The sequence below is a fragment of the Taudactylus pleione genome, unplaced genomic scaffold (genome assembly GCF_031769625.1).
Source record: "Taudactylus pleione unplaced genomic scaffold, aTauple2 ptg000707l, whole genome shotgun sequence".
Classification (NCBI taxonomy): domain Eukaryota; kingdom Metazoa; phylum Chordata; class Amphibia; order Anura; family Myobatrachidae; genus Taudactylus; species Taudactylus pleione.
Genome location: NW_028285109.1, coordinates 453,016 through 466,959, shown reverse-complemented (window position 1 = coordinate 466,959; position 13,944 = coordinate 453,016).

The window sequence follows — 13,944 nt, the reverse complement described above, 5'->3', positions numbered from 1 at the left end:
CAGTTTCCCAGCTCTGATACTCAGGTTGCCCATGAAGGGTAATTTTTAAGGATTTTCTTTAATCCCTTCGCCTCTAAAGACGTGTGACTCGTCCTAAGCTCTACAGGGGTTCAAATAGAGGAGAAAACTTACCAAAAACTACCCTACTGAAAATTTATGTCACTCATACCTTGATAGCAGGGCTTGATTATGTCATCACACGGGTCCTAGGATTACATAATTAAAAGCCCTATTCCATCCAGAATAAACATTGCAGAATTTAGTTTAAAAATAAACCATGAAATAGGGGGGAGAGCATTAAATGTTTTTCTCTCACCCATCCTGGCACTCAGTCTCAAGGCTGCCCTCATTTTAAAGATGGGAGTCTCTTTCATATGATGTGACACGTAAAAGTTATTCTCTGGTAATCATGTGTCATCACGAGAGAATGTCCCTGCACTGTATACATCATTATGAAGTCGAAGGATAGGTGAATGATGATGAGGCCCCTTTGGGAGAGCGATTCAGTTCTTCTGAATTCAATTGTTGCTCTGTTCGTGTGCCCATAGTGGCGGGTAGACACTTTCTGCTTGCCGCCTCCTGAGGTGGTGAGCAGAAATGTGTGAGAATTGGCACTTTGGGCGCCTAACGTGAAGCAGTACTTTAGATGGGGTCAGTCGCTTTGTGCGCCTAAACCTGGTGCTGTCAGGCTCACACACACGGCGTGGGCTCCCGTACTGAGCAACAACTGAGTTTCTCCATCGGGGGCCAATTAGTTAATGCGCCCAATAGACGTCCCCTTAGTGTCGCTTGTGATCAACAGCCAATATCAACCTGCACTGCAGAAGTATTAGTAGTATTCAATAGAAAAACAGCGCTGTGGTACAGATATCTCATATGTAATCCAACAAAATAATATACATAAAAAGTAACCACTGCAGTTGTGCTGATATATATACAATACTGTGCAAAAGTTTTAGGCAGGTGTGGAAAAAATGCTGCAAAGTAAGAATGCTTTCAATAATAGAAGTGTTAATAGATTTTTTTTTTATTAATTAACAAAATGCAAAGTGAATGAACAGGAGAGAAATCTAAATCAGTTCAATATTTGGTGTGCCTTCAAAACAACAAAACAGAATAGTCGCGGATGAAGGAGGGTGAACCGCGCTCACTGGTATGGCTGTGGGGGTGGGTTGGGGAGGGGGGTGGAGAGAGGTCGGGAGAGGGAATGTGCGTGTCTCTGGAGGGTAGGGAGGTTGGGAGTATGAGAGTGCTGCGCCTATGGTAGGAGTACCTGTTCCTACCTTGTTTAAAGACTCCATGATTAAGGCACAGCCGAAACGCGTTGGTGATCCACATCAGCCACCATCAAAGAACCATGTCCCGGAACCCCATTTGATCGCCAGAGACCCCCCCCCTGCTGCGCACAGTGACCGCTGATCACAAGGAGCCGCCAGCACCTCCGGTGAGCGGCACCCCTGCCTTGTGACCGCAGCACTTCCGGCACCAAGCCCTCTCACCCCCGCCCTACACTTGGTGTCATCAGCCGCAGGAACGAGGACCCGTTCAATACCGCCAGCAGACTGCATCCCACATCCGGACATCCACCCACGGTCGTCCCGCTGCACCACGTGGCACATGCACAGGGAACCGGCGCGCATCCCACCTCACGGAGCCGCCAGCCCATCGCAGTCCGCTTACCCAACCCGGGTTCAGTCTGCCAGCACAAACAAGATCGCCGGTGCCATCAGCACTAGGCGCAGCCGCACCAGGAGCCGCAACACACAAAGAACGGCCAGCTGACCTGGCGCTACACACCAATAGAGACTGCCGATCACCATCCCCATATCGCAACGCCTACCAAGGCACCTACCGGTAGTTAAGTTGTACTATTTGCGGGACGCCGCCACACCATCCACCCCTAACAGACTTCCACCATCACTTTGCCGGGCGATAAGACTGTCGACCAAAGGTCCAGCAGGGACAATGTGCTGGTCCAGAACCGCACGGTAAGGAGCCCCCTAAAAGGGTCCACCCACCTTCCCCCCCGTGCACCCTCCTGCTCTACCCCCAACTGCCCCTGGGTCATTTGTCCTCAAGCAGCATTGTGCCTACTTAATAAAACCTTTGACCCAACACTACCGTCTACGTCTCTGTCATAACAGTTCACTCTTACCTACGCACACTATACACCGCCCCATCTAATAGAGAGCGCGCCTTACCCAAATTCTACCAATAAAACAGAATATACCAAAAAAAAAAATTTCTAGTTACACTTGCACAAAGTCAGGTGTATCATTACCCAATAATACCAAACTAGTGATAATGATCATCAATTTCATATGTAGGTTGAATCACAGTCATCAACTGAAACAGAAACAGTTGTGTAGGAAGCTAAAAACTGGACGAGGAACAGCCAAACTCTGCTACAAAGGTGAGGTAGTGGAAGACTGTTTCATGTCACAGGTCATACACCATGGCAAGACTGAGCACAGCAACAAGACGCAAGGGGCCGGATTCAGTACGGATCGCAACTGCAATTGCAATAGCGATTACGCACACAGTCCCACTGTGAAGATATGCTAATGTCTGCGATCGCAATGCCATGTGCAGCCTAACATAAGGACACCAACCTTACCTTACACACATCCTTAATACTTAGCAAGACTGCTAGACCATCGGTAACATCACACACACTTATACAAGGACTGACCTTACTCAGGAATTGCTAACCTCATTGCACGCAGTGGGAGCACATGCTGCATATGGCATCGCAGTGGCTAATTTGTTAGCCCCTGTAACGGCGTTCAAACGCACTGGCATGCCTGCGTTTCGCCATCACCACCCCCAAATGATACTTCATGTCAAATGAGACTGTGGCAGCTATAGGGCCTAGTGTGCCTGGAGGCCATTGTCCAGACCTGCAAAGCAGGGAGGACCACAAATCTCTGAGACCGTTTGTGTGAAGCTTTAGTGGCCAAGCTGCAGCCCAGGACGAGCAAGGAGGCTGGGAGGACCACGAGAATGCTCAGGAATGCTGTCATAGCAATATGGTCACGCATGTGTGAAAAAGAGCAGAGGGATCTAACATTGTAAAAAGCCTGCTAATGCATTCTGAAGATGGTGGGCCTCATTCAGAGATGGACACAGGTCCAATAATTACACAGGTGAGCGATTATCGGGAGACTGTGCATCCGTCATAATGCACATGCATGAGGGTGTGATGTTCTGGTTTTGTTGTGGACCCGGGGTGGTAATAGGAGCAGACACTGAAGCAGGTTTAAAAGTAAATGTGGAGTTTTTAATGAGTGGCTTAACAGACATGAATGTGGTAAAACAAAGTCAGGGTATTGCACTAAAGTGCACTTGGGAACTGTAGTGAGGCAAATAGGAAAAAGTCCAGTTAGTGACAAGCAATGGAAAATGTCCAGGTAGGACTCAGGACTCAGGCAAGGGGAAGGTAATGGAGGATGCAGGGTAGTCCAGTGGGGTTGAAGCAGGCAGACAGGTAGCGTTTCACAGGTAACAGGTGGTGAGCACAGGGAACTCTCAGCTATGCTGAGAAACACGTTGCACTGGCAATGAAGTGATGCTCTGAACCTCCCTAAATACCAAGTGTTGTGCCATGACTGGCCAGAGAGAGCATGTGACAAACCAGGATTGGGCGAGCAAATCACATGGCTGGAGGCAAGATGGCGGCGCCCATGCCAAACGGAACAGGACCACCGCCAGGCCTCACCAGCCCAACGTGACAGCATGCCTGCACAGAGCCACGCACAGCCAATGCCCCTCACCACACCAGCACCACCGCCAGACGCCCCCCACCCCCAGTGACCTCACAGGTAACACCCGTCGACTATCATGCCGAGAAACCCTGGTCGTGACAGTACCCCCTCTTTATGGGTGGCCTCAGGACACTCACCAGGTCTTCCAGGATGAGCCGAGTGGAATTTCCAGACGTGTGTGGGAGCATGGATGTCTCGGGCATCGGTCCAACAGCGCTCCTCCAGGCCGTAACCCCTCCAATCTAGGAGATACTGTAGTCCCCTGTGGAGACCTCGTACTCCACGCCTTTCTCAGTCTGGATGCAGGGGGGAACAGGAAGGACCCTGCGAAATTTGTTCAAGATTAGGGGTTTCAGGAGGGAGATGTGGAATGAGTTAGGAATTTTTAGGTAAGCGGACAACTGAAGGCGATATGCCACAGGGTTGATGATTTCTGTGATGGAGAAGGGTCCGATGAACCGGGGAGCAAATTTCATCGAAGGTACGCTAAGGCGGAGGTTCCGGGTGGACAACCAGACTTTGTCTCCAACTTGCATGCAAGGTACCTGTCACGCTGGGTGTCGGGTTTTGGAAAGTCGAGGTCTTAGGCTGTGGGAGGAGGCAAAGGCGAGGGGCCTGGACATATGATCTCCGCATCCACAAGTCTTTGTCGCTGGCTGGACCTAGTCAATGGTGCGGAGTCTAACTCACAAGGAGGTGTTCGCCAGTGTCCCCTCCAAGCGGGATATGGGCTTGTGCAGCTCCCTGTAAGCAGGTCGCGGTCCTTTGACTTGGTGATCAAGGCCTGCAGGGAAAAAGAGAATCAAAACACCCATGGCCCAAGGGTAATGCCTGGAATAGGCACGTGGGGAGAGGAATAGAACTCCTGGCTGGAGAAAGGCACTTGAGGTGCTGGCTAGAGAGGTGTGGAGATTTATTGGTAGGCTGAGGTAACAGCTGGATATCCCACGAAGTATATACCGGATTGCCGGCCGGAGATCATGCACTAGGGTGCAATGAGATGAAGGGTTAACCGGCACACAGGCTGTGATGGTGAAAGCACTGCGATGAGATGAAGGGTTAACTTGCAAACAGGCTGTGATGGTAAAAGCACTGCGATGAGATGAAGGGTTAACTTGCACACAGGCTGTGATGGTAAAAGCACTGAGGTGAGATGAAGGGTTAACTTGCAAACAGGCTGTGATGGTAATAGCACTGATGTGAGATGAAGGGTTAACTTGAAAACAGGCTGTGATGGTAAAAGCACTGCGGTGAGATGAAGGGTTAACTTGCACACAGACTGTGATGGTAAAAGCACTGTGATGAGATGAAGGGTTAACTTGCACACAGGCTATGGTGGTAAAGCACTGTGGTGAGATGGAGGGTTCTTGCACACAGGCTGTTGCTTAGTAAAGGCACTGTGGAGAGATGTACAGTAGGTTAGCTTTCACACAGGCTGTTGATAGTAAAGGCACTGTGGAGAGATGGAGGTTAAACTTGCACACAGGCTGTTGATAGTAAAGGCACTGTGGTGAGATAGCTTAGAAGCTCTGGAAGAAACACACTGGAAGCACGGGGACCTGGAACGAGACTCCTCTAGTACACTAGCGGCGACAATGATTGTTAAGGCAACTACCTGGAGCACAGGAGCCGGATATATATCCATGGAAGCCTGCTGATAGGCCCACAGCGTCAGCTGACCAGCCGGGCCACTCAGGGAAGGAAGTATTGACATAGGGAAAGTGTCATGGCGGCGCCCATGACGGAAACTGCGATCCCCGCTCACCGGGTCGCCTGACACCACAGCTACTCAGTGAATGCTCAGCTCCTCCCACGTCGCCGTGCCAGCCGCCCGACTGCCCGGGAAGTCAGAGGAAACCGGCGGGACGGTAAGGGATGGACGATCCCCGGCTGAACTCTTACAGTACCCCCCTTTCAGGGTGGACACCGGACACCCACCGGGCTTGCCAGGAAATTTGATGTGGAAGGCTCGAATTAATTGAGGTGCATGAACATCTGTGGCTCTGATCCAGGCCCTCTCCTCAGGACCATAACCCTTCCAATCAATGAGGTATTGGAGAATGTTGGATCTAAACCGAGAATCCAGAATCTTCCCAACTTCGAATTCTGTACCTTGAGAAGTTTTTACTTGAGGTAATTTAGGAGAGGTGGTTTGGAACCGATTTAACACCAAAGGTCGCAATAGAGAAATATGAAAGGTATTAGATATCTTCAATTGAGGTGGGAGTTCCAATTTATACGCAACAGGGTTGATCACTTTGTGAATGCGGTACGGACCAATGAAGCGTGGGGCCAGCTTCATACTGGGAACTTTCAGTCGGATGTTCCTAGTAGATACCCAGACTTTATCTCCAACTCTCAGCAGAGGAACCGCGACCCGTCGTCTGTCAGCGAATCTTTTATAATTCTTGGATGATTGTTTCAACGAGGCATGGATCTTCTCCCAAATGGTTGAAAAGGATTCTACAACATCAGTAACTGCAGGGACCTCCACCGAAGGTAAATGTTGGAAATCTGGAATCTGGGGATGTTTACCAAAAACAGTATAAAAAGGTGTGGAATTGGAGGAAGTGTGGTACTTGAAGTTATGTGAAAACTCGGCCCAAGGTAGTAAGTCCACCCAATCATCCTGTGAAGAGGACACAAAAAGTCTTATAAAGATCTCCAGTTCTTGATTAACCCTCTCGGTTTGCACGTTAGTTTGTGGGTGGTAAGCTGATAAATTTTAATTTGGTTCCACAAGCGCTGCATAAGGCTCTCCAAAACTTGGCTATGAATTGGACTCCACGGTCGGAAACAATCTCTCTTGGAAGACCATGTAATCTAAAAATCTCTTTAACAAAAATTTTTGCCAAATGGGGAGCAGATGGCAGACCTACTAATGGTATAAAATGCGCCATTTTTGAAAAACGATCCACCACTACACATATGGTGTTATGTCCTTTGGAGCGTGGAAGCTCAGAGATAAAATCCATGGATATATGGGTCCAACGAATAGTGGTAACGGGCGTAGAAGACCTGCACTTTTTTTGCGAGAAACTTTATGCTGTGAGCATTTTACACATGACAAAATAAATTCTTGAACATCTTTTCTCATCGAGGGCCACCAATAAGAAGGCTGAAGAAACTTGTATGTTTTGAAAATACCAGAATGCCCAGCAAATGGAGAACTATGAGCCCAGATTAACAACTTTTTCCGTAATTCGGGAGTCACAAAAATTTTCCCCGGAGGCGGAGTCAATATTTGAGTTGAAGCGAAGACCATAGGATCCAGAATTGGGCGATATCTCAGATGATCTTCTTCCTGTGTGTCGAGTAGAAAAGACCGGGAGAGAGCATCCGCTTTTTTGTTCAAATTACCGGGGCAAAATTGAAGCTTTAATGTTAAACCTTGAGAAAAACCAGGACCAGCGGGCCTGCCTGGCGTTTAAGCGATGAGCCGTCTGAAGGTAAATTAAGTTTTTATGGTCAGTAATAATGGTAACTGGAAACTTGGCCCCCTCCAAAAGATGACGCCACTCCATTAACGCCAGACTCCTAGCTAGGAGTTCTTGATCTCCAATTGCATAGTTTTTCTCTGCATAGGAAAATTTACGAGAGAAGTATCCACATGGATGTTTCTTCCCGTCACTGGAAATTTGGGATAATACCGCCCCTACACCCACCGAAGAGGCATCCACTTCCACAAAAAATGGTTTATCCAGTTGGGGTTGGCAAAGGATAGGGGCAGTAGAGAATGCCTCTTTCAATCTTTGGAAGGCCTGTATGGCTGAGTCCGGCCACTGGGTTGGGTTAGCGCCCTTCCGTGTGAGACTAGTAATGGGAAACACCAGAGTGGAAAAATTCGGTATGAACCGCCTATAATAGTTTGAAAATCCCAAAAAACGTTGTGTAGCAAGATTTTGGTAATGGCCATTCAGAGATTGCTTTCAGTTTCTCTGGATCCATCTGAATGGTTTCCCCAGAAATTATATTTCCTAGGAAAGGAACTGTGGTTTGTTCAAAGAGACACTTGGATAACTTTCCAAAAAGGTGGTGTTTTCGAAGGCAAACTAGAACTTCTCGAACATGTTGGCGATGAGTTTGGAGATCCTTAGAAAAGATTAGAATATCATCTAAATAGACGATGACAAAGCTGTAGAGAATGTCCCGAAAGATTTCATTTACATAGCCTTGGAATATAGCCGGCGCATTGCAGAGTCCAAAAGGCATTACCAGAGACTCGAAATGACCATCTCTGGTATTGAAGGCGGTCTTCCACTCATCCCCATCTTTGATTCGTATCAAATTGTATGCCCCACGAAGATCTAGTTTAGAGAACAATGTAGCTCCACGAACCTTGTCGAAAAGCTCAGGAATTAAAGGTAATGGATACCGATTTTTTACAGTAATTTGGTTGAGGCCACAGTAGTCTATACAGGGCCGGAGGCCTCCATCCTTCTTGCTCACAAAAAAGAACCCTGCCCTTGCAGGGGAGGAGGAAGGCCGTATGAATCCTTTGGCTAGATTTTCCTTAAAGTAAGTTGCCTTGGCGGCTGTTTCTGGAACTGACAAAGGATAGGTCCGGCCCCGAGGGAGAAGTTCTATTCCACAATCCCACGACCGATGAGGAGGGAGTCGATCAGCAGCCTGCTCGCAGAAGACATCGGCAAAATCTTAATATGCTTGTGGTAGACTGGAGACAGAAGGATCTTTTGGCTTGTCGGTTGGGGGAGACTTTGCACCTGTACTGGGGTGCACAGAGTGGGTACGTACAGGAAGTACTTGGGTTATGCACCAATGGAAACAGTTTGGTCCCCATGATACAATTTGCATATTGGACCAATCAAAAGTAGGACCATGCTTACTTAACCACGGTAAACCCAGAACCAGCGCGTAGAGTTAGGAAGTATGAGGAATTCAATGGTCTCTTGGTGCAGGCAACCAACCCTGAGGGTCACGGGCTGGGATTTCAAGGATATGGATTCACCTAGCACGGTTTTACCATCTACACCGGAGAGCAGTAATTTGTCAGGTAATGGTACCACCGAAATACCATGGGACTGGATTAAAGATTTGGAAATAAAATTTCCCGCAGCACTGGAATCTATAAGGGCTTTAACATCCCTTGTCCTGAACTGGTGGGAAAGAGATACAGGCAATAAACTGTCAGTTAATTGGGAGTGCTTAAAAATGACCCCTAATTGAATGCTCCCGACATCAACTAGGGTCTCGCATTTCCCGCCAGCAGGGGACAATTCTTTAAGATGTGCTATGGGGCAGCGCAATAAAGACACAATTTATTTTGAAAGCGCCGATTGCGTTCGGCCGTGGTTAGCCTGGTTCTGTTGATCTGCATAGGTTCCTCACCCCTGGAGGTGGGGGAATAGGATTGACTTACTGAGGCCGGACGATCTCGAGGGCGATCCCCATGACCTCTACTACCCCACCGCTCCCATGGCATAAATCAATCTTTATGCAGAGGGAAATAGTCTCAGAAAAAGACGTAGGTAAATCCCTGGATGCTAATTCGTCTTTCATCCTTTCAGACAACCCATGGAGGAAGGCTGCTTTGAGTGCTTCTTCGTTCCATCTAAGTTCCGATGCAAGGGTCTGAAACTGCACCACGTACTGTCCCACCGAGCGAGGACCTTGGCGGACACGGAGTAAGTCGGAGGAAGCAGAAACCGATCTGCCGGGCTCATCAAAAATCCGTTTGAAGGCTGTCACAAAGTCTTCTTATCTAGAAACTAACGGATCAGCCCGTTCCCAAAGAGGGGAAACCCAGTCCAATGCAGCCCCAGTCAGTAATGAAATTACATAGGCGACCTTAGACCTGGAGGTAGGGAAATTCTGGGGGAGGCACTCAAACTGGATTTCACATTGGTTTATGAAACCACGACAACGTTGGGGAGTACCGTCAAACCTTTCAGGGGGTGGCCAAGTGGAGACGAGACTTCTGTGGCGTAGCCCCTTGGGGTAACCCTGGAGAACCAGCAGGAACGACAGGTGGCGAGGCCGTGGACATAGATGCCAGTGTATTTTGTATGGTCACTAACTGTCCGGACAATTCTTGCAGGTACTGAGCCACATGTCGCTGTGCCGCCTCTTGGTTATCCATACGGCTTGTTAACTCTTGAAGAGTCCCAGTACCTTGGGTACCTGCGGCTTCCATTGGGCCTGAACAAACTGTCACGCTGGGTGGCGGGTTTTGGAAAGCCGAGGTCTGAGGCTGTGGGAGGAGGCGAAGGCGAGCGGCCTGGACGTATGATCTCCGCATCCACAAGTCTTGGTCGTTAGACTCTGCACCATTGACTAGGTCTAGCTAACTCACAAGGAGGTGTTCGCCAGTGACACCTCCAAGCGGGATATGGGCTTGTGCGGCTCCCTGTAAGCAGGTCACGGTCCTTTGACTTGGTGACCAAAGCCAGCAGGGAAAAAGAGAATCAAAACACCCGTGGCCCAAGGGTAATGCCTGGAATAGGCACGTGGGGAGTGGAATAGAACTCCTGGCTTGAGAAAGGCACTTGAGGTGCTGGCTAGAGAGTTGTGGAGATTTATTGGTAGGCTGAGGTAACAGCTGGATGGGTGCAATGAGACGAAGGGTTAACCGGCACACAGGCTGTGATGGTGAAAGCACTGCGATGAGATGAAGGGTTAACTTGCAAGCAGGCTGTGATGGTAATAGCACTGAGGTGAGATGAAGGGTTAACTTGAAAACAGGCTGTGATGGTAAAAGCACCGCGGTGAGATGAAGGGTTAACTTGCACACAGACTGTATGGTAAAGGCACTGTGATGAGATGAAGGGTTAATTTGCACACAGGCTATGGTGGTAAAGCACTGTGGTGAGATGGAGGGTTAACTTGCACACAGGCTGTTGCTTAGTAAAGGCACTGTGGAGAGATGGAGGTTAAACTTGCACATAGGCTGTTGATTAGTAAAGGCACTGGAGAGATGGAGGTTAGCTTTCACACAGGCTGTTGATGGTAAAGGCACTGGAGAGATGGAGGTTAAACTTGCACACAGGCTGTTGATAGTAAAGGCACTGTGGTGAGATAGCTTAGAAGCTCTGGAAGAAACACACTGGAAGCACGGGGACCTGGAACGAGACTCCTCTAGTACACTAGCGGCAATGATTGTTAAGGCAACTACCTGGAGCACAGGAGCCGGATATATATCCATGGAAGCCTGCTGATATGCCCACAGCGTCAGCTGACCAGCCGGGCCACTCAGGGAAGGAAGTACTGATATAGGGAAAGTGTCATGGCGGCGCCCATGACGAAACTGCGATCCCCGCTCACCGGTTCGCCTGACGCCACAGCTACAGGGTGAATGCTCAGCTCCTCCCACGTCGCCGCGCCAGCCGCCCGACTGCCCGGGAAGTCAGAGGAAGCCGGCGGGACGGTAAGGGACGGCCGATCCCCGGCTAAACTCTGACAGTACCTTCCTACGTCTCCTATCGGCCTGAAGTTTGTAGCGAGAGGACGCCTTCTCCAAATCAATACGTACTTGTGACCAATTAGATGCAAATCTTCGTACGGTATCCTCTACGGCTGGCACATCAAAGACAGACAGGCTTTGGAATTCAGGAATCCGAGGATGAAGACCGTAGACTATCAGAGGAATAGTAGGAGGCATTATGTGCAAATTTCGCCCATGGTAGCAACTCAGACCAATTGTCTTGGGATGATGACATGAAGATCCTTAGGAAGGTCTCAAGGTGTTGATTGACCCTCTCTGTGGATCCATTGCTTTGAGGGTGATAGGACGTGGTAAAGTTCAACTTTACTTGTAGAACAGAACATAGGGCTCTCCAGAATTTTGCCACAAATTGCGTACCACGATCAGAAATTATTTCGGTAGGAAGTCCCTGGAGGCGGAATATGTGCTGGACGAACAGATGAGCCAAGTCAGGAGCAGGAGGCAGTTTCTTTAGAGGTACATAATGGACCATCTTCGAAAATCGGTCTACCACATCCCAGATGGTGGTGTAACCCTGAGAGTTCGGTAAATCCGTTACAAAGTCCATGGAGAGATGCGTCCATGAACGTGATGGAATAGGAAGGGGCAACAATTCGCCAGCTGGGGCTTGATATGAAGACTTATGCTGAGCACATGAGGAAATAAACTCCAGCACATCAGCCTTCATGGATGGCCACCAGTAACTTCTTTTTAAAAGTTCCAGAGTCTTCCGAGTACCTGAGTGACCTGCAAAGCGTGAGGAATGAGCCCAGGTGAGGAGCTGCTTCCTTAACTCCGGGGCCACAAAGGTCTTCCCAGTAGGGAGTTGTATTTGTACGGTGGCAAACACTCTTGACTGCAGCACAGGGGCGCTACGTAGGGTCTCCGAATTGTCGTTACAGAGGAGACATCTAGACAGAGCATCCGCTTTTTGATTAAGAGCTCCAGATCGGAAGGTCAGGGTGAACTCTAAATGAGCAAAGAAGATGGCCCATCGGGCCAGACGAGGACTCACACACTGGATATTTTTGAGAAAGAGGAGGTTCCGATGGTCAGTGAAGACAGTGAAGGGAAATTTGGCCCCTTCCAGTAAGTATCTCCACTCCTTCAGCGTCAACTTCACTGCCAAGAGTTCTTGTTCACCTATGGCATAGTTCCTTTTGTCAGGAGAGAACTTTTTGGAGAGAAACCCACGGATGAACTCTGTTGTCTTCATAACGCTGAGATAAAACTGCTCCCACTGCTTCTGATGAGGCATCCACCTCTAATAAGAAAGGTCTATCCAGGTCCGGTTGTCTTAGGATAGGAGCTGTGATAAAGGCTTGTTCCAGAAGCTGGAAGGCTGTCTCCGCTTCGGGTGACCATAGAGCAGGATTGGAGCCTTTACGGGTCAGGGCCATAATGGGAGCCATCAGTGACGAGAATCCTTTGATAAAATTTCTATAATAGTTGGCGAATCTGAGTAGTCTCTGGATGGCTTTCAAGGTTTGAGGTCGGGACCAATCCAGGATTGCCAGTACTTTCTTGGGATCCATTTCTAGGCTGGAACCAGAGATGACGTAACCGAAAAATTACACACTGGGTACACTAAAGACACATTTCTCCAGCGTACAGTAGAGGTGGTATTCCCTCAGACGAGACAGCACCTCCTTCACATATTTATGATGTTCCTCTGGAGAAGACGAGAAAATCAATATATCGTCCAGATAGACAACAACAGACACTTACAAAATAAGTCCCGGAAAATTTCATTGACAAAGCCCTGAAAGACAGCAGGGGCATTGCACAAGCTGAAAGGCATCACAAGGTATTCAAAATGTCCTTCTCTAGTATTAAAAGCGGTCTTCCACTCGTCACCTGAGCGAATACGAATGAGATTTGAGGCCCCTCTAAGATTTATCTTGGAGAATATGATGGACCCCTTCACTCTGTCAAATAACTCTTTGATTAGTGGAAGCGGATATAGATTCTTGACAGTTATATCATTCAAGCCTCGGTAGTCCTATACAAGGTCTTAAGCCACCGTCCTTTTTGGCAACGAAGAAGAACCCAGCTCCAGCAGGAGAGGTGGAGGGGCAAATAAATCCTTTCTCCAAATTCTCCTGAATGTATTCAGACATAGCTTTGGTCTCCAGTAAGGACAGAGGATAGGTGCGACCACGAGGCGGCATCTTGTCTGGCAATAGATCAATTGGACAATCCCACTCTCTATGAAGAGGTAAGATATTTGCTTGTTGTTCAGAGAAGACATCAGTAAACATTTGATACTTCTTAGGAATTGATGGAGGTATTACTGAAGCTGTTTTCCTTACAGGTCGTATCTTGGTAAGACAGGATTTCTGACAGTCAGCTCCTCATGAAAGTATTTGCATAGGAAACCAGTCTATCCTAGGATTGTGCAGGCGTAACCAGGGTAGTCCTAAAATGACGTCTTGAGATGCCTCAGGTATCACTAAGAACTTTAAAGACTCAGAATGGAGTGCTCCGATACGAACTAGTACTGGTTGAGTCTCTTTGGTGACTACTCCATTAGCCAGAGGCCGACCATCTACGGCAGTCAAGGAAATCGCATGATGGAGGGCTGAACAAGAAATCTGTAGTTTGTCCACTAAGCAGGAGGTTATAAAATTTCCGGCTGCTCCAGAATCTAGTAGCGCAGTAACGAAGACAGGTTTTGACTTGAGATCTATGGCTAAGATCAATACAAAATCTTTAGAATTTGGGGACGGGCTCATAACT